We start from the raw sequence: 22,272 nt of genomic DNA, 5'->3' as shown, positions 1-22,272 counted from the left end.
ATTTGTGAATTACAAAATCATTATTTTGGGATTTTTTTAGAACCATGAATTGGAGCACAAAGAAAAGCAATAAAATAACTCTTGGCATTGATATTTCATCATGCAAAAATCTATAATATTCATATAATCTATTATGAAGGCCCTATCTTCAAGCTCACTTATCTTTTCTTCTGCAATATGTAATCTACTGATATTTCTATTCAGTGAATTGTATATTTGCCACTAAAAATTCCTTTCTTTCTTATAGCATCTATTTTTATTTTTATGCCTTCCTTTAAATTATTAAACATTTATAATTTATAACCTATGCTATAAAGTTTTCATTTGTCAATTCCAGACACAGATTTATGGATTCATTTCTCCTGATTATTCTCAGATCATATTTTTTCTTCTTCATTTAACAAATATTTTTGACTAAATGCTGGGCATTGTAAATATTATATTTTGAAGGTCTGAAATTTATTGCTTTTCTCTGCAAATGTTAAGATTTTTTCCGTCAGGAAGTTATTTGTGGGTTAGCTCGATCCTTTGAACGCTTGTAGTATGCACTGTTAGAAGAAGTCTAAAATAGTCTTTACTTAAGTAATGGTTTGTCACTACTAAAATATGTGTGTCCTTTCTGGGTCTCTATTTAAAGTCTGAAGGGTTCAATAATATACCTATATGCTTTATTTTCTGAATTCAAATGTTTTCTACTCTGTATGAGTTTTGATAGTTGTTTAGTTTACAAATTCAAGCTGGTTTTTCATTGTTGTCTTGTGGAATATAATTCTATACATTTGCATCTTAGTCTTTAGCTGAAGACTAAATGGAAGTCATTCTGGGTTTCCAAAGCTCTTTCTCTGCATGACGCTCTATGTGATGTTTTGCTCTGTATATTCCAGCTGTCTCTACATTCATGAACTCCGAGCTTTATCTCCTTAACATAGACAGAATGTTTCTTCTAATTGATTTCCTCCTCTCTGTAGTCCAGAAAGTGCCTCCAGACATTCGGCAAACTGGGGCAACTATAAAATTCAGCTTGTTGGTGTCTCTTCTATCAGGATTACAGCCCTGTAGTGACTCTTGTTCAAAATCTAAAAGTATTTTCTGTTTGATTATAGCAGGAGGGCTAGTCTAGTAACATTTACTCCATTATAACTAGAAGCAAACTAATTTAGTTTTTTTTTTTTTTTTTTTTTTTTTTTTTTTTTTTTTTTTTGAGACGGAATCTCGCTCTGTCGTCCAGGATGGAGTGCAGTGGCCGGATCTCAGCTCACTGCAAGCTCCGCCTCCCGGGTTTTACGCCATTCTCCTGCCTCAGCCTCCCGGGTAGCTGGGACTACAGGCGCCCGCCACCTAGCCCAGCTAGTTTTTTTGTATTTTTTTAGTAGAGACGGGGTTTCACCATGTTAGCCAGGATGGTCTCGATCTCCTGACCTCGTGATCCACCCGTCTCGGCCTCCCAAAGTGCTGGGATTACAGGCTTGAACCACTGCGCCCGGCCTTAGTTCTTTTTTATAATTTTCGTTTCTGTGTTGTGATTTTTTACCTTTTGCTTCATGATGCCTATACTTTTAAAATCTCTGAACTTAAATATAACAGCTCTTTAAACTTTCTTGTGTGCTAATTTCAGTGACATCTCTGCATGCCTCTTCACTTCTTTTTCCTTTTAGTTATAGATCAGTTTCCTTCTTTTGTGTGTGGGTACTTGTGATTGCATGCTGGCCCTGTGGATGTTATATGGTTGAAAGTCTGGATTCTGTGGGATAACTTTTTTTGATGATGAGTTTTGGATCTTACAGGCCATTAATTTACCACTCCTGTTAGTCTTGGTTTTAGGATTTATTAGTAAGTTCTGAAGTAGCACTTACTCTAGCATGAGTATAGTCCTGTTTCTAAGGGAAAATGTTCTATCATTTCTGTTGAATCAAGACTCATATCCTGTTTTGTAAGTGTTAGCTGCTTCAGAAGTTTCATATTTCAATTACTGTTTCCTCTTCAACAAGTGATTGTTTACGTCTTTTGGGGCTCCTCTTCCTTCTATTATCATTCAAAAAGATTCCCCAGGTGGAACTCTTACAGAATGTGATGTCCACCTAATGTATTTCCCTTCTCTGATAGATAATAGCCTTGTGCTTTATGTTTTTCAGTGTCTGAAAAAAGCTTCTTCATATAGTGCTTCCAGTATTATAGCTGTTTATGGTGATAGGATAAGTCTGACACCTGTTATTTCACTTCTAAGGATATTTCTTCTGAGTATAAAATTGTGTATTGAAAATTTTTCTAGCGCTTAAATATGTCATTAAACTGCCATCTGGCTTTGATTGTTTTTTTTGAAAAGTCATCAATCTTATTGTTCCTTGGAAGGTAATACATGTTTTGTTTCTCTGGCTATTGTCTCCCATCCAAGTACTAACCAGGCCCGACCCTGCTTAGCTTCCGAGATCAGACGAGATCGGGCGCGTTCAGGGTGGTATGGCCGTAGACTTCTCTGGCTATTGTCAATGTTTTTTTCTTCATCTTTCATTTTCAATAATTTCACTGTGATGTGACTGGATATACTTTTATTTACATTTATCCTGCATATAATTCAATGAAATATTTGCATCTCCATGGGATTCACTGAGGATTTCTCAGCAGTTTTAAATAATTATTTGCTGTTACTTCTTTGTTGATTCTCTTTCATTCTCTTTCTCCTCGTTACTTGAGATTCAAGTTCATGTAGGTTAGAACTCTTGATAATGTCTCATATATCCTCTTGAATTTCGTGTTCTTTTATTTTTTTCCCATTCCTTTTTCAGTGTTCAGATTACACATATTCTACTTCTAGTTTGCTCCTATTCTACTTCTAGTATTCTCTCTTCTATGTCCTATTGTGAAATATTTCTATTTCTGGTCTAATTCTATGTCTATTGTGTCCAATCTCATCCAATGTGCTATGTCAGATATTGCATGTTTTCTATCCAGTTTACCATTGATGGGTTTCTATCCAGTCTACCATTTAGGTTAATTCCTTGTCTTTAGTATTGGGAATAGTGCTGCAATGAACATACACATGCATGTGTTTTTATGATAGAATGATTTATATTTGTTTGGGCATATAACCAGTAATGGGATTGTTGGGTCAAATGGTAGTTCTGTTTTTAGGTCTTTGAGGAATCGGCACACTGCTCTCCACAATGGTTGAATTAATTTACTGTCCCACCAGCAGTGTATATGTGTTCTCTTTTCTCTGCAACCTTGCCAGCATCTTGTTTTTGACTGTTTAGTAACAACCATTCTGACTGGTGTGGGATGGTATCTCATTGTGGTTTTGAAATGAATTTTTCTAATGATCAGTGTTACTGAGCTTTTTTTTGCGTGTGATTTTTGGCCACATGTATGTCTTCTTTTAAAAAGTGTCTGTTCATGTCCTTTGCCCATTTTTTAGTGGGGTTGGTTTTTTGAAAATTGGTTTAAATTTTTTATAGATGTGAATATTAGAACTTTGTCAGATGCATAGTATGCAAATATTTCTCTCATACTATAGCTTGTCTGTTTACTCTGTTGACAGTTTCTTTCATTCTGCAGAAGCTCTTCAGTTTAATTAGATCCCATGTGTCAAATTTTGTTTTTTTTGCAATTGCTTTTGGTATCTTCATTTGAAAATCTTTTGCCAGTTGCTGTGCTCACAATGGTATTGCCTAGATATTCTTCCAGGGTTTTTATAGTTTGGGGATTAAGTCTTTAATCCATCTTGAATTGATTTTTGTATATGACATAAACAAGTGGTCCAGTTTCAATCTCCTGCATATGGCTAGCCGATTTTCTCAGTACCATTTATTGAATAGTGAGTCCTTTCCCCATTGCTTTTGTCAACTTTATTGAAGATTGAATGGCTGTTGGTGTGTGGCCTTATATCTGGGCTCTCTATTCTGTTCCATTTGTCTGTGTGTCTATTTTTTCTTTTTACCACTACCATGCTGTTTTGGTAACTATATTTCTGTAGTATAATTTAAAGTCAAGTAGCATGATGCCTCCTGCTTTGTGCTTATTGCGTAGCATTGCCTTGGCTCTTTGGGCTTTTTGGTTCCATATGAATTTTAAAATAGTTTTTTTTTTTTTTCTAGTTGTGTGAAGAATGTCAATGGTAGTTTGATATGGATAGCATTGAACCTACAAATTGCTGTGAACAGTATGGCCATTTTTCCAATGTTGATTCTTCCTATCTGTGAGTATAGAATGTTTTTCCTTTTTTTTTTTTTTTTTTTTTTTTTGGTGTTATCTCTGATTACTTTGAACAGTGTTTAATAATTCTCATTGTAGTCATCTTTCATCTTTCTGGTTAGCTGAATTCCTAGGTATTTTTTTCTTTTTTGGCAATCATAAATGAGATTGCATTTCTGATTTTGCTCTTGGCGTGGCTGTTGGTGTATAGGAATGCTAGTGATTTTTGTACATTGATTTTGTATCCTGAAACTTTGTTGAAGTTGTTTATCAGGTTATGGAGCTTTTGGGTCAAGACTATGGGGTTTTTTAGATATAAAGTTACATTATCTGTGAACAGAGAAAATTTTACTTCCTCTATTCCTAATTGAATGCCCTTCATTTCTTTATCTTGCCTGATCACTCTGGCCAGGACTTCCAATACTATGTTAAATAGGAGGCATGAAAGAGGTGTCCTTGTCTTGTGCTGGTTTTCAAGGGGAATGCTTTCAGCTTCTGACCATTCAGTATGATGTTGACTGTAGGTCTGTAACAGATGGCTTTTATTATTTTGAGGTATGTTCCTTCAATACTTATTTTGTTGAAAGTTTTTAACATGAAAGGATGCAAAAGTCTTTCTGCATCTATTGAGACAATCATGTGGTTTTGGTCTTTAGTTCTGTTTATGTGATGAATTACGTTTATTGATTTGCACATGTTGAAAAAACCTTGCACTCAGGAGATAAAGTCTACTTGATCTTGGTGGATTCGCTTTTTTGATGTGCTGTTGAATTTGGTTTGCTAGTAATTTGTTGAGGATTTTTGTATCAACGTTCATCAGGGATACTGGCCTGAAGTTTTCTTTTCTTATTGTATCTCTACCACTTTTTGGTATCAGGATGATGATGGACTCATAGAATTAGTTCGGGAGGAGTCCTTCTCCTTCAATTTTTTGGAATAGTTTCAGTGGAAATGGTACTCGCTCTTTGTATATTTGGTAAAATTCAGCTGTGAATCTGTCTGGTCCTTACCTTTGGTTGGTAGGCTATTTTTTACTTATTCAATATTGGAGCTCATTATTGGTCTGTTTAGGGATTCAGTTTCTTCCTGGCTCAGTCTTGGGAGGGTATATGTGTCCAGGAATTTACACATTTCTTCTAGATTTTCTAGTTTGCATAGAGGTGTTCATAGTAGTTTCTGATGGTTATTTGTGTTTCTTTGGGGTCACTGGTAATATTCTTTGTCATTTCTACATATATTTATTTGGATATTCTCACTTTTCTTCATTAGTCTACATAGTGGTCTATATATCTTAACAATTTTCTCAAAAAACTCCATCTCCTTTATTTGTTGATCTCATGATTTTTGAATGGTTTTTAGTTTTCAGTCTCTTCAGTTCAGCTCTGATTTTGGTTATTTCTTGTCCTTTGCTAACTTTGGGATTGGTTTTCTCTTGATTCCCTGGTTTTCCAGTTGTGATGTTGGGCTTTTGAGATCTTTCTTACTTTTCAATGTGGGCACTTAGTGCTATAAATTTCCCTCTTAATGGTGCCTTAGCTGTGCCCCCCAATATTCTGGTTGTTGTATCTTAGATCTCATTAGTTTTAAATAACTTACTGATTCCTGTTTTAGTTTCATTGTTTGCCCAAAATTAATTCAGGAACTGGTTGTTTTATTTCCTTGTAGTTGTATTGTTTTGAGTGATTTTCTGAGTTTGATTTCCATGTTTATTGGACTTTGACCTGAGAGAGTTGTTGGTATAATTTGGTTCTTTTGTATTTATTGAGGATTGTTTTATGTCCAATTGTGTGTTCTATTTTAGAGTATGTATGATGTGGCAATGACAAGAATGTACATACTGTTGTTTTGGGTGAAGAGTTCTGTAGATGTCTATCATGTCCATTTAGTTCACTATTGAGTTCAGGTCCTGGATATCTTTATTAATATTTTGCCTCAATTATCTGTCTAATACTGTCAGTGAAATATTGAATTCTCCCACTATTATTGTTTGGGAGTTTAAGTCTATTTGAATGTCTCTAAGAACTTGCTTTATGAAGCTGGGTGTTCCTGTGTTTGTGGCATATATATTCAGGATACTTAGGTCTTCTTGTTGAATTGAACCCTTTACCATTATGTAATGACCTTCTTCATCATTTTTTACTTTTGTTGGTTTAAAGACCATTTTGTCTGAAATTAGAATTGCAACATCTGCTTTATTCAGTTTTCCATTTTCTTGGTTAATTTTTCTCTATCCCTTTATTTTGAGCCTATGGGTCACTGGATCTCTTAAAGACAGCATACCATTGGGTCTCACTTCTTTATCTAGCTTGCTACTCTCTGTCTTTTAACTGGTCATTTAGTCATTTACATTTAAGGTTAGTATTGATATGTGTGGATTTAAATCTGTTGTCATGTTGTTAGGTAGTTATGCAGACTTGTGGTTGCTTTATAGTGTCACTAGTTTGTATACTTACGTGTTTTGTTTTGTTTTTTTTTTTTTTGTAGTGGCTGGTAATGATCTATCTTTTCCATATTTAGTGCTTTCTTCAGGAACTATTGTAAGGCAGGACTAGCGGTAACAATTTCCCTCAGCAATTGCTTTTCTGAAAATAATCTAGCTTTTCCTTTGCTTGTGCTTAGTTTGGCTTGACAGGAAATTCTGGGTAGGAACTTCTTTTCTTTGAGAATGTTTAATGTAGGCCTTCAATCTCTTCTCATTTGTTGGGTTTCTACTCAGAGGTCTGCTTTTAGTGTGATGGGCTTCCCTTTGTAGGTGACCTGCCCTTTCTATCTGCCTTTAATAAATTTTCTTGCATTTTAACCTTTGGAAAATCTGGTGATTACATGTCTTGGGGATGATCTTCTTGTGAAGTATCTCATGGGAGTTCTCTGCATTTTCTGAATTTAAATACTGGCCTCTCTAGCTAGGTTGAGGAAATTTGCATGAATGATACTGTGAAATATGTTTTCCCAGTTGATTTTATTCTCTCCATATCTTTCAGGGATGCCAGTGAGTTGCAGATGTTATCTACATAATGCCATATTTCTTGGAGGTTTCGTTCATTTCTTTCCATTATTTTTTCTTTATTCTTGTCTGACTGTCTTATTTTAGAAAGCCAGTCTTCAAGCTCTGAGATTATCTCCCAGCTTGATATATTTTGCTGTTAAACTTGAGATTGCATCATGAAATTCTTGTAGCATGTTTTTCAGCTCTGTCTGGCCTGTTCCTTTTTTCTGTATGGGTTATGTTTTCTGTCAGCTCTTGTATCATTTTATTGGGATTCTTAGCTTTCTTAGATTGGGTTTTAACATTCTCTTGAATGTCACTGACCATTCTTACCCATATTCTGAATTCTATTTCTGTCATTTCAGGCATCTCAGCCCAGCTTCGAACCCTTACTGGAGAACTAGTCTGGTAGTTTGAACGAAAGAAGACACTCTGGCTTTTTGAGTTGTCAGAGTTCTTGTGCTTGGCCTTTCTCATTTTTGTGGGCTGATGGTCCTTCAGTCTTTGATGTTGTTCTCCTTTGGATGGGTTTTGTTTTTCTTTCATCCTATTTGATGATCTTAGAGATTTCATTGTGGTATAAAGTGGGTTTAGTCAACTGGTTTTGTTTCTGAGAGATTTTTGGAAGCCAAGGTTCAGCTCAGGACTCCTGGACTACATGCTTTAACTCTGGGGACTGGTATCAGGCCTTGGCTTTGTTCTCTGGCTCCTTGAATTGAGGAACCTGCCGCACTGGAAAGGCCAAGGTGCTCCTGGACAGCTGGTCATAACACTCTCATGGGTGGAGCCAGCCAAAACGCTTTGTAGGGCTGTGGCAGTGGGATCTGTTTTCATTTGCACACACCAGCAGCACCGGCAGCATGGCAAGGTGAATGCCTGTTGGCTGTGGCAGGGTGCTAGTGTGTGCCAGGGTGCTGGCCACTGCATAGACATTCACAACTGTGAACGTCCTCCTCCCTCCTGCAGTGGGAGGAGGGTGTGGTGGCAGCATAGCTCAGTGGGGAGAGGAGGCCCTGCTGGCAGGTGTGCATGCACTGATGCTGGTGGTGGTGTTAGCATGGGAGCAGGGCACTGGTGCATCTTCTGTGCATGTTCACACAGGCAGTGGGGGCTGCTCAGGGCAGGGGCGGGTCAGCTGTTCTCTGTGTCTAGTTTTGAGCTGGTGGAAATGTCCGTGTACATGGTTCTGACAGGAGTGGGGCCTGTGGATTCCATGCCCATCTATGCTCCCACAACAATGGCAGTCCCACAGGAGGAGAGGTACTGTGGGGGGGAATGGTGGGGTACACTCACACTGGCAGCAGTGGCTAGGCAGGGTACATGTGCACATGCACACTGTCAAGGAAGGGAAGGCAACATCACCTGTGTACACACACACCAGCAAAGCAATGTAGGAGGTGGCTGTGGGTGTGGGTGTGGGTGTGCTGGCAAAGCAGCATGGGGAGGCTGTAGTGGGAGGAGGATGTGGGCAGGCTGGTGCGTGTCCAGTTGGGGCTGCTCTGCCAGAGCACTCTGCTGCTCAGATGAGACCTACTAGCACAGGAGCTATGATGTGCAGCACCAGGAGGTATTGGGGCCTGCACTGCAAGCAAACATGGCCAGTCTGGGGCTCTGGGAGAGGCCAGCCAACGGAGGAGTGCTCAGGTCAGACTGGCCCCACCTCATGGGCAAGAATGGCCGGCAGAGTTCAAATCTGTCAGTTATCCTAGGGTTAAAGTCTCTTCGGGCTAAAGTCTCCTACAATCCTCCTACAGGTCCTCAAGAGCACCCTGAGCCTACAGGGATGGACATCCTTGGCTGTCCTCCACTAAAGATGCTCCTGCACCAAACCCTCTGGGCTCCACACTAGCTGGAGTTCTGCCCCTATCACTTCTCTTAGCAGCTCTCCCTGTCAACTCAAGTGTCTACGGTGGTTGAGGGGTCTCCTCCTATGGGGATTCCAGAGGCCCATGGCAAGAGCAGGTTTCTCCTTGCCTGTTCAACTCACCCCTTCCTAGAGAGTCACTGAGGGTCAGGAATAAGCCTTGGTGTGTGGTAGCCTCGTGTAGTGTTCCCTTTTTCCTCCCCCTTAACCCCAGCACATATCTTCCCTTGTTCCTTCTCAATGCCTTCCCTTTTACTATTTGCCAAGAGTGTGTCAGTCTTCTTGATGTCCCAGTCCCTCGGAGGGAGCTGTTCCTCCTCGCTGTGACTAGTTGGCCATCTTCTATTTGTGTGTGTATGTGTGTGTTTTAATACTCTATAAGTTCTAGGGTACATGTGCACAACATGCAGGTTTGTTACATACATATGCCATGGTGGTTTGCTGCATCTATTAACTCACCATTTACATTAGGTATTTCTCCTAATGCTTTATCTCCCCCAGCCCCTCACACCTATGACAGGTGTGTGATGTTCCCTGCCCTGTGTCCAAGTGTTCTCATTGTTCAATTCCCACCTATGAGTGAGAGCATGAGGTGTTTGGTTTTCTGTCCTTGTGATAGTTTGTCAGAATGATGGTTTCCAGCTTCATCCATGTCCCTGCAAAAGACATGAACTCATCCTTTCTATGGCTGCATAGTATTCCATGGTGTATATGTGCCACATTTTCTTAATCCAGTCTATCATTGATGGACATTTGGGTTCGTTCCAAGTCTTTGATATTGTGAATAGTGCCACAATAAAGATACATGTGCATATATCTTTATAGTAGCATGATTTATCAGGATACAGAAATCAGTGTGCAAATTCACAAGCATTCCTATACACCAATAACAGACAAACAGAAAGCCAAATCATGAGTGAACTCCCATTGACAATTGCTACAAAGAGAATAAAATACCTAGGAATCCAACTTACAAGGGATGTGAAGGACCTCTTCAAGGAGAACTACAAACCACTGCTCAACAAAATAAAGGAGGACACAAATGGAAGACATTCCATGCTCATGGATAGGAAGAATCAATATTGTGAAAATGGCCATAGTGCCCAAGGTAATTTACAGATTCAATGCCATCCCCATCAAGCTACCAATGACTTTCTTCACAGAAGTGGAAAAAACTACCTTAAAATTCGTATGGAACTAAAAAAGAGCCCGCATTGCCACGAGAATCCTAAGCAAAAGGAACAAAGCTGGAGGTATCATGCTACCTGACTTTATTCTATTTCTTTTTAACATTTACCTTTTAAGAGAAAGTAACAGATTAAAACTAAGCTATGAAAGAGCAAATATGATATTTGTATATTCGCAGTGTCACAGACTTTAAAATACTATAAGTGATTACATAGTACTGTACTCCAAACTGGCAGATAGGTTATCTGATTTATCTTGCCTCACTTTTGTTTTTTATGTTGTTTTTAACGTGTTAATAACTGTTCAAGTTTTTCACACACATAAAATCGTCTAACACTACTTTCTCAGGTAATCTTTTTCATCTGCTTTCTATTATTTCGTCAACTTTGTTTTTCTACAGCAATCATTTCCTTTAAGAGTATCTTTAGATGCGAAATGAATGTAATATACAAACGAGACTAAACGTCCTGTTTAGCAAGTCACAATGCTGATTTTTGTTGTGATTTTCTGCTAGGTGTTTAGTAGATGTAAGATTGTATGATAGAAAATTGCAGTAGTGGGGCAAACTGGAAACACTAACACACACATTTCAGAAAATACAAAGATTTTTTTTTCTTAAACAAAATTTGCATTTAAGTAAAGAAATTCCCAAAGTTTAGAAACTTTCCAAGTCACTGCTTTACAACTTATTTGCATTGAATGACGTGTTTTAGTTAAAATAATCTCCAGTGAACTTCATTTGAATGTGCACATTGTTTTTTGGCAGGTCCTTTGTAAAGCAATAATTTCCAGACGTTTAGAACTGTGCTCTCCTGTTCTGGTTTTGTTTAGAGTTATGTGTACAAACCAAACACTCTCATCATGAAAGTTGGCATGTCTGACAGTGATACAAAAAGATAATTATCCAGTAGTTCTACTTTAATATACTTGTTGAGAAAGTAATTAGACATGTATATAAGGATATGTGTGCAAAATGTTTATCACATAATTTTTCATCCCAGTGAAATATTTGAAATAGACTATGGCAAAAACTGGTGGTGGATTAAAATAATTAAAGTATATAGCCTCACACATTTACTTATAAAATAAATGTTTGTTTAATACTTATGTTTTGGTGTTTTTGGAAGAACACTGTAGGAGAAATACATGAGATAAATATGAGAGAATTAGTATACAGTTTAGGCATATAAAATTGCCATTAAAAATTATGGAATGTTGGTAATTCTATATGGTTCTCTCTAATCCACACAGGAAGTTTAGTTAAAACGTGGTTTCAGTAAAGAGAAAGAGGAAAAACTGATAGCTTGTACTAGTTGATGGCAATAGATATGTAAATAGGTAAAGAGGCATTTAAGGAAAATCAAAAGTGTTTGTAACTGGAGGTGACATCAAGGAAGGGGATGGTAGAGTCAACGATGACTTTCTTATTTGTGACCTGAACACATGAGCAGATTGTGTGTCATTTATGAAACAGGGAACATTAAAAGAGGGGCAGTGGTGATTTGGAGGGTGAGGCAGCAATGATGAGTTCATGAAGACTTTGTTCATGTCCATATTGTGGTTGATGTGCAGATCAGTCGTCCTAGTAGAGAAGCCTGGGTGATAACTTGGTAAGCATATAGCAGTCATGGACTTGTTGGCTCTTGATGTATAGTAGCTATGAGAGTGAAGATAATGGTTGATATTTAGAAAGGCATGAGAATATTTTGAAAACAATACTGAGTGAGATCAGAGAGCTAAAACCATTCTGAGAATCGTTGAGATTTAAGAAGATAGAAGAAACCAAAAATCGGAAAAAGAAAGAATATCCAATGTTGTAGAAAGACAAAAGGGTTTTATGGCCTAGAAAGGATTAACGCCGTTTTTTGTTTTTTTTTTTTAAATCAGTAGTGTTAAATGATACAGACATTTTGAACAAGATACTGGTTGAAAAACATCCATTGGATTTAGTCACATGGAAGTAACTGGTGACCCTCATACAAGGAAATAAAGTGGAGTAGTTAAAGTATGTCCTTTATTGGAGTTGGTTGAATAATTTGATAGAGTACTGTGGAGTCATGGAAGAGAAAATGTATGTATTAGTAAATTTTTAAACATCAGTTTACAAAGGAGTTTTATAATAAAATCTATTTTATAAGAACATATTTATGTATACACACATAAAAGCATGAAATGACAGTAAAGAATGAACACAGACTATACACCACACAGTTTTCTTAAAACTTTATGGTATTATATCAGAGACTTTTTATGAAAAGTAAATGAGATGAGAAACCCACAATTAAAGCAAGTCTATGATCATACAATGAATAAATCATTGGGACTACAGTTCTATTCAGGAAGTCTCCCACCCCTGAACCCCAGAAAAATATCAGTATGTTAAATTTATTCCCAGGATTGCATACATTTAGAATTATTTTGTAATGTCTTATGTGTAGGAAAGAAAACTTTAAAAGTGAGCCATAAAACCACCTCAGAAAAATCTTTAATGCATAGCCTTTCTTATAAAACAAAAATTCAAAGTTCTAGAATATGAATCCATTTTAAAATAAGACAAAAGTGATTGAGAAAAATTATATGAAGTATTTTCATATTTTAAATGAAATCATTCCAGAATGTTTAGACAATGTTCAAGTAAGTGTTATGTTTTTTGAAAATCTTAAAACCTAACAGATACATTAATATGTCTAAAATTTCAAAACTTGAAATATTATGGTTAGTGGGACTATGCCTAATATAAAAGGGAATTCAAGCATGGTAAAACTGGTTGGTATGGATGTGAGATCACAATTATCATACTTCCCTCTCTATAACATTGACAACAAGGATCAGTAGTGAAAATTGAGCATGGTATTCTTAGTGAAATTTCTAGATTGATTGTGCTGGCTATGCTTAGATAAAAGTTAGAGCAGCAAATGCAAAATGGAATGGGCATGATAGGTCAGAGGAACTTGCACATGAACTATGTAATACATTTCATTTCCTTGAGGTGCCTAGATTATTGCTCCAGTTCTTTATTGTCTTTCTAAGCACACTGTGTTTATTTATAAGTTGCAATAGAAATGTAAGCATAACCCTCTTATATCATGAGATAATAAAGATTAGTTTATCAATCTCCGAAAACAAATATATGAATTTGGATATTATGTGTTAATGATATTTTATATTAAAAATCCTTTTTGGTTATATAAGTATACTTTTAACATATTTTGGTATATTTAGTTATATATATATTTACATTGCTATGCACATATACAAATATTTAACAACAAATATAAACACTGCATTTTTTCATATCAATGAATGTAAAAAATCTTATGTGTTAGTGAACAGCACTTCTAAAATATTTCAGGTATTAGTCATCCTGTCCCAGGATCTAAAATGGAAGGTGAGCCAGCTACTTTCATGGTTCTGGCTTAATAGGACCAATTTCTCAATAGCTCTTTCTCTGAAAATAATTTTTCACAAGCAACAGCATTCTCCCAATGGCCTCCATCACTGTGATTGACAGAGAATATGTACGAAGTTGGCTAATACACCATAGTATAGGACGCAGTGTTCCAGGAGTACCATTTTTAAGTGGAGGCAGGTGTGAATCAAATTAGCATACAAAGGAGAAATATTACTTTGCTAGGTACTGCTCCCACGTCCTTTCAAAATGGCTAGATTAATAGCTCATGTGGTATCTTGCAATTTTGTCTCCTTCATTTGGATTAGAATTAACCGGTACCAGACAAAACAATATGTTTTGAATGTTCTCATTTGATATACTCGTTATGAATGAGAAATGGTACTAATTATTATTTTAGCCTCCAGTAATTATCTGAGAATCTTGAAAATTCTTTCACAGAAAACAAAAACTGAAACAAAAGGTTACAGAAGATATTTACCAAGTTCCTTGCATTTTACATTCTAACAACTGCCAGGTGAACAATTATCACACTACTAAAGTGCAATTATAAAAATTATACTGACATTTGCTTTGATTTGAACACTTTTTTAAAAATTCAATAAGAATGGAACATTTTAAGCCAATATTTTGTGAGAACTTAGGCTGTGCTACAGCTTTACATAATTTATGTCCATTCCTACTGCTTTACAAAATGTTAACTTTATTTCCATTAACATCTTTACACAGCTATCACTTCTAATAGCATGTTCATGTCCCTACTAAGTGTGTTGCAGAGTATGAAGCAAGCTCTGTTTATTCTAAAGTCATAAAACATGCTAACACCTTGAAAGTGATGTAGACATTAAAATAAATACTTTGAAAACTTAAAAAATAATCATTGTGAGTGTTTTCACTTGGAACTCCTTACCTCAGTTATTCTGATCTAGTTTATTTTCTTTATAGTACTTAACAAAATCTAAATTTTTTGAGACTATATTATTAATCTCTACTTTTGGTTTCTCTTCAATTTGAGGGTAGGGGACTTGAGGCTTATCTCATTCATGACTGTGTTCTCTGGGACATTTCCTGGCACCATGCCAGTATTAAATAATAGTTAAGTTTAAAAAGGTGAGAATTTCAAATTGAATTCATTCTTAGAGAGTCATATACATTTTATATTATTTTAATAGTACATAATTACAATGAAATATGTTTTTATACACTGTCATTATTATATCATATATAATAATCATGTATAATATCATGAGAATTAACGAAAAGGATGTTCTAAAGATGTGGATATTTAAAATGTATTAAAAATAACCCTACATTTTAATTTTGGAATATATTACCATTTGAGATATATTATTAGCTTTAAGACTTGAAATTACTATATCAAATGCAGAGCTGGGTCTCTAAAAGTTGTCAAAATTCTAAAAATTTATATCCTAAGATATGATTTAATCTTAATTTAGTTAGGGCAAAGGTATTGTGGCAAAATTTCAACCAGAGAAAAATAAGATGGATATTAACTATTTCTTCAGAATTTGATTCTTAAGTGACAGCTCATTCTTCAAGCTCTGTTATTTACATGAGTGCCATGTTCTCCATACCTTCCACCTGCATTTGGAGAGAATTTTAATGTGTGCTTTCCACAGTCCTGATTAAATCTTTACCACTGTTAAACACTTTCATTATTGCCTGCATTAACCAATATTTTATTGCAAATCAACTTGCCTTTTTCTTCTTTTAGTTTTATTGAATTTCTGATTTATCATCTTCAGTTTTTTCTATATGGCTATGGATATAGCCTCTTACATCTTTTGGGGGGTAATAAGTAGTTTCCTGGAAAAAAGTGGTTCTCTTCCATTTAGAGATTCATTTTCAGTGATGGGCACTTCTCAGCTCTATGGCATTATTTTCTTTCCTTTGAGATTTTAAAGGCACACACTGTTTTGTTGTTTATCTTCTATTAGTAAGAAGCTATCAATGCCAATATTTGTTATAAAACAGGATTTAATGGAATTCTTGATGGTGGCTGAAAAGAAAATTCAAACTGACTCCACTGAAAAAGAGAATTTATTGACACACACATTTAAGATTTCCTGTAGTAGATCAGGTATGGATGGATCCAAGGACTCAAATGACATTATCAGTCACTCTACTTCTCATGCCTGTTCCATTTATTTTGGCCACATAGAGAAAGGCTCTTTCTGTGTTTTGGAAAGATGGTCTTTAGATGGTTACTCTATGAAATCTTTGCCCAACGAGATTTTTTCCCCATACTGTAGTTTCACAGAAGTTTATCTGATTGATTTGGATGTTCTCGTATTCAGGTTGTTTGTGAAGCAATCACTTTGGGCAAGATTTGTGAGTATGTTGGTCCAGCCTAGGTTTCATGCCATCTCTAGTGATGAAAAGAGGGATTATTTTTTTCCCATTGCATGAAATGAGAGTGGGAGGAGAGTTGCCAAATAAAAGAAAATGATGAGGATATGATTGCTGGAAAGAAAAACCATTGTTCACTACACAGATCATATAAATTTTTCTTAATCTTTCTCAGTGTCTAGCAAGCTCAAAGTTCTTCAGATTCAGGCACAGTGGCCTGGGTTTGGGTCTTTTATTTCTTATTAAAATAAGGCCTGAAGTGATGAAAAGTACAATGGAAGTTTTAAAAATTTGGTTCCAATTCTAACATTGCAACTATCTATTTGAACTTCAGCAGGTCATTTGACACTTCAGGGCCTCGACTTTCTTAAGTATAAATTTAGGTGAATATATTACATTTTGTTTAATTGATAATTGGATTACCTGTCTTAAAAGTGTAACCTGAAACAATGCACATTTTATTCATCTGATTTATATTAGTCCTATAAATTTCATATGTATATAATTTAATAAATTCCAGTAACTATCTTCTCTAATCTCAACTCTTCAAACACTAATGATGTTTTGTAAGTGACCAAACTTACCAAAATAAAAAATAATAGTTAATATTTATTAAGTGCTTACTTTAAACAAATTAATTAAGCTATAGTATAGATAATTTCATCCATGGAATAAAATCTTAATTATTTTATGGGTTTTTTTTCCTGAAACAATATAGAACAGAAACCTAGTAATATCTGCTTTGCTTTTCAGTGTAATAGGAAAATGTTAGTGTGACTATTGACTACTTATATGGAGCATAGAAAATAATGTGATATCTGCATATTAATTAATGATTGTCACATTGCTTCTGAGGTATGCGTTTTTAGAATACATTTGCTGTTGCTTTTACAATTAGAATTAAACAATTAAGCCTTTTCATTCTCAACAATTCCATTGGAATACATACATTGTACTAATTTTTAAGCTAATATATTTGTTTACTTATGAAACAGTATCTGAGGCATTTTTACTCTTTGAAAAATTTATCTAACCTCTGCATTGCTACTGAGTTTTATCTGGTAGCATTTAACACATCAGAAGTGCAATTTACTGTAAACTTCTCCCTGTAGTATTTAACGTTTCTCTCATCAAACTCACATATTTTTAAAAATGAAAATCATACAGCCTTTGCATGAACAAAAGCCCTGTCATTCACTTGTTGCTTTCTCCCACATTCTCATGGCATATTGTATTAGGTAATTTGTAAGGTGAGCTGTTGTTCATAAAGCCCCTGTAATGAGGTACATTCTTTGTTTTATGAAGAAGTAATTACTTACACTGCTACGGTCATAACTGTAACATGAATAGTGCAACTGTCACTGGGTAAAATGTGCTCTTTGAGCATGGAAGGTACGTAGATATGATTTCTAGGTTTGCTGAATGAGAAAACATTCAAAGCCAACTCATAACAAAGAAGTTTTTAATGAGTAGAGCAAACTAGAAAGCAATAGAAATGAATTCTTTTGATATAATTGTCATTCTCAAAATGGTTTCTGAAGAAATTCTGAATTTGTCTATTGTTTATTCTTTGATTATCTACTTAGAGACCTTATTTTTAGTGTTGCATAAAATGCTTGTGGACTCTCTTGATATAAAAATGAATGATACTTTCACTACATAAAGATTGCATAATCCACAGTATATGTATAAAACAAGATCAATAACAGTGCTGTGGAAATTTCAGATGAATCAATTCATTTCAAACTTGTGCTTGTAAAAATTAAAATACTTCACAAGGAAGAAAATTATTACTTGAAAATAATACCTATGCTCTTAAAATTAATAAGATATATTATATTCGGGAGTAATGCAAGGCAAAAAAAAATGTATTCAATGCATCCAACCAATGGATTAAGACAAAGACTATATTTTATTTGAAATATCTAACTTTTGATTTCTATTTTTTTCTATGCTGCATTAATTACTCATCACTCTTTAATGCATCTATTAAATCTCTTGCCAAACTAATCAATGGCGTTATCTAAATAATATAATTTTTCCATACTTGTATTTCACTGATACTGAGACAGTTTAAAGTAATGGAGAAAATAGGTTGAATTTGTTATATAGCCTTGGGAGGAAATAAATACATATAAGGCAAGCAATGTGAATGTTTAGCAGCCTTAAATATGTATAACAGTCAAATTTTGGTTCCTTGTGTGTTGATATGATGGAAGGCTATGTTTTTAGTATTGTTTTGAATCTGTGCTTTACTCATGCTTTCTTCTATTGGTTGAGAAAAGGGATTGTTTACCCTTTAGATGATATTATATTAGCATACTTTTCTCAGAAAAAAAAAAGCCACTTAAATATGTTCTATATCAGTAACATGTTCCCTGTAGCCTAAAATATACATTCAACCATTGGAAATGTCAACTGCATTCAACACTGGCCAACTAAGGAAAAATTATTTGTCCCATTGACTCAACTCCCACAATTTGCCCTGTTTGCCATGGCTACTGTGTAGTGTGCATTTAGCTACAATGACCTGTGCTGCTATAAGAAATGAGTTTTGGAAATGGTCTTTATCCTCCCAAATAAAGTTAGTGCATCCAGATTTGGAAACTGACAGCAGTAATATTCCCCAACTAAAGCTAGAGCTTAGCCCTGTTATACTTATTAAAAAGCCTATTCATACAAATTAAATCCATTCCATATCCTGGCCTCTGATGACAGCTCCATTTTTTTTCTTGTCTGGTTTGAATTACCTCAAGTCTGTACCCAGAAAGAATTTATCCCTTTCAAGAGACTTCTCCAAGCCTATAATAAATTCACATGGGTCGTCCCATCAATGTAGTGAATTTGCATTATTATTTCATTATGAGTAGGAAAGAAAGCGGATTAGATCTCTTCCAGCATTGGCAGCGCCTAATTCAACCTGAACACATGATTAAAGCTGGCATTTATGACTATAACTGTCAAAGAAAACTAATTGTAAACTGAGAACTGTGGATAATTATGGCTTTTGCTATTAAACCATTTCTCTCCTATTTATCACAGAACCAACTACAGACTTTACTACTGTTTGCATTTAGTTCTCTGATTACTATGAGCCTACTTAAGCAAATGAAAATCGATCTGCATTCTCAAAGTGAAGGCTTTATGTAGACTTAAGCTCAATTGTGATTTAGTATATGTGTTTTCATTTTGTTTTTTCCTTTAAATGTTTTCTTTTTTTCTTTTTTCTTTTGGAAAGGGCGATATGACACTACCACCACTTTGTCCAGGACACTGCATTTTGCATTGTTCGAATTACAAATCTTGAAGCACTTCCTGGTAAGCAGCTGGAAACATGCTATTTGAACTATACCTTTAATAAGAGACTTTCTAAAAATACGCCCCTTTTATGTGCACATGTAGGCTTCAAAACCATGTGTATACATGTTTATATATTTGATGTTTATATAATTATACAGGTATGAATAACTATGCACATAGAAAATATACATATATAATTATGCATGTAGAAAGATATGTCTAGGACATACATACATATGTATATATCTATAGTGTATAAATGTATAAATACATATATACATGTATAAATGTATAAATACATATATACATGTATAAATGTGTATATATGTATATAAATGCATATACATATATACCTACATGTTTAAAAGTATATATACATATATACATACATAGACATATAACCAGAAATATATGAATCTCATTTTTAGTAAATATTATAAGTCCTTCATGATGAACCAAATATCTTTTTAATTTTATAGGAAGCCGTACGGGGTTGTGGTGAATCATACAAGTTCTATAGTGTTTCTATTTAAGATTCAATTCCAGTTTTACCCTTTGCCAGCTATGTACACTTGCATAACTTCCTCATTTTAAAAATGTATAAATATTATTATGCGTGGGATAATTAAAATAATTGATGTAAACTAATTTGCACACAGTAAATACTCAATAAATGTTAGCTTTTAGCTAGTTTTATCAAATACTATTATTGTGACTGTGAATCACTGTTTGTATGAATTTATGTGGCCATGTATTTTAAGGTGAAAATGTAATAATAGCAATATGTGTAACTCAAGTACAGGCTTCAATTTTATGAAACAGCTTTAATTCATAAAATCATATTTAGCAAAGCCAATTATTTAAAAGCTTAAGTAGCATAATTTAATTTTTACAATGGTAAAAATTATTTATGAATAATAAATTGCACATCAAAGGGAAAAAATAACTTCTTTTGTCTAGTGCCCTGGTTTTCAATTCAGAGAAGAGTCATTGAATCATATAAAATAGTACTGATAATGAATGAAATGAATTATACATTGGTTAAGAGTAAGCTATTTTAAAATATCAAAAAATGAGAAATGTTGCTATTATAGCTATTAAAGTTAGAGTAGAAACAAGAACACCTGAACATGACTCTATCAACACCCGAATATTAGGGAAAAAATGTTTCATTCAGAAAATGCAACAAGAGTTGGAAAATGGGAAGGGTCATTTAGAATGCTCAGCTCAATTACCAAAACTGTATTTGATCCTCTGAGGGTCAATGAAATTAATATTTTATTCACAATTGCTCAGCAATATTAGAACTGGAACCCACGGTTTATGTAATTCATAACTGTATTTAATAGGTTTAATATTTAACCTATTAAATAATTCTAAATGTTTAACATCATTAATCTGTACTATAAACATAGCATTAGTTTACCATGAACTTCAGATCTGCAAAAACAATAAATATATGTAAACATTTAATATGCAGACTTTTGAATCAGTAAAAATTTTTAATATTTAATTATGAAATAAAAGACATATAAAGCTATCCCTGGTCTCTTACCTTAAGGGTAAGTCTCTGTCTGTGCATTGCCTTTTAACTATGGATGACCAGAAATATTTCGGCAGTTACATTAATAGTACACATGCATTGTGGGTATATACCTACATGTATATACCTACACTTCTTCACTTAATGTTTGTTCCTATATATTGATCCATGTTTTCATACATCTTTGTATTTAAATCACCTTTTAAAATTTCATTTTGGTGATATGCCATAATTTACTCAAGCCATTCTCCGGTATTCAAGCCATTCCTGTACGAATTTTAGGCTGTTTTTAAAATGGTTATATATAATGATCTCTAGGAAAATCTTACAGCTTATATCTTTGCTTGAATTACTTAGAGTTATTTGGAATCAGATTACAGTTTTAAAGATATAAAACTATGAAGTTTGAAGGTTTTTGCCATAGTATTTTCCAAAATAATATTAACAATAAACTGTTCCTAATATCATTATAGTATCATTTTGATTTTATTTTTATTATTTTGTCAAGTTGTCAGTGGCATAGAAATATTATCACATGTTCATAATTTTAAAAATCCTCTTGTTTTAATTGTGTATGTTTAATGAATATTTTTCTTATGCATTATTTCATTGTGGAAAAACAGCAGAATAAATAGGTCTTATTTTAAAATGAATTTCTTCATGTTAGGTGAAAGACCAAACGTAACAAATCAACAGTTATGAAATCAAGTTTGTTCTCTATGTATACATAAAATGACATCTAATTATTTTGGTTGCACTTTCTGAGAGCTTGCACTTTGCTCATGGGTCCTGAGGGATCATTGATAAATAAATAAATTATGCTTGTACTTCAGAAATCTTAATTTCATATTAAAATGATGAGTTAACATTTTTTTTTTTCTTTTTTTGAGACAGGCTGTCACTCTTATCACCCAGGCTGGAGTGCAGTGGCGCCAATCTGGGCTCACTGCAACCTTCGCCTCCCGGGTTCAAGCAATTCTCCCACCTCAGCTTCCCGAGTAGCTCAGATTACAGGCGCCCACCACCATGCCCTTTTTGTAGTTTTAGTAGAGATGGGGTTTCACCATGTTGGCCAGGCTGGTCTTGAACTCTTGACCTCAAGTGATCCACCCGCCTCGGCCTCCTAAAGTGCTGGTATTACAGGCATGAGCCACTGAGCTCTGCCGAGTCAACACTTCTGATGGAAACTTTTCTCAAGAAATAAAGCATCACTGAACACAACATTTAGCTTTGTTAATTGCAGTTAAAGAGAAAAGATAATTTTTTTAAGTCCTTATTCTTCTGTGCAGTAGAACATCTTAGCTTATGTATCAAATTGTCATTAAAATTAAAGCATAAAGTAGGTAGCTCTATACATACACACGTATTTTCTGATTCAGATCATGGCATGCATAGGTAAAAATAAATGTTTACCCAATAGAGAT

At 34.6% G+C, this 22,272-nt stretch overlaps 1 long non-coding RNA gene across 1 annotated transcript in view; it reads left to right on the top strand.

The window, feature by feature from the left end:
* LOC135971394 (uncharacterized) overlaps positions 1-22,069 on the top strand; it is a 42,336-nt gene extending 20,267 nt beyond the window's left edge. The window contains exons 2-3 of the long non-coding RNA XR_010587545.2: positions 19,244-19,323; positions 21,743-22,069. This is a non-coding gene — a long non-coding RNA (uncharacterized lncRNA). The remainder of the gene's footprint in view (positions 1-19,243; positions 19,324-21,742) is intronic.
* Positions 22,070-22,272: the final 203 nt, after the last annotated feature.

The sequence above is a fragment of the Macaca fascicularis genome, chromosome 6 (genome assembly GCF_037993035.2).
Source record: "Macaca fascicularis isolate 582-1 chromosome 6, T2T-MFA8v1.1".
NCBI lineage: Eukaryota > Metazoa > Chordata > Mammalia > Primates > Cercopithecidae > Macaca > Macaca fascicularis.
The sequence above is the reverse complement of the archived record's forward strand: the minus strand, read 5'-3'. Positions and strand labels throughout refer to the sequence as shown.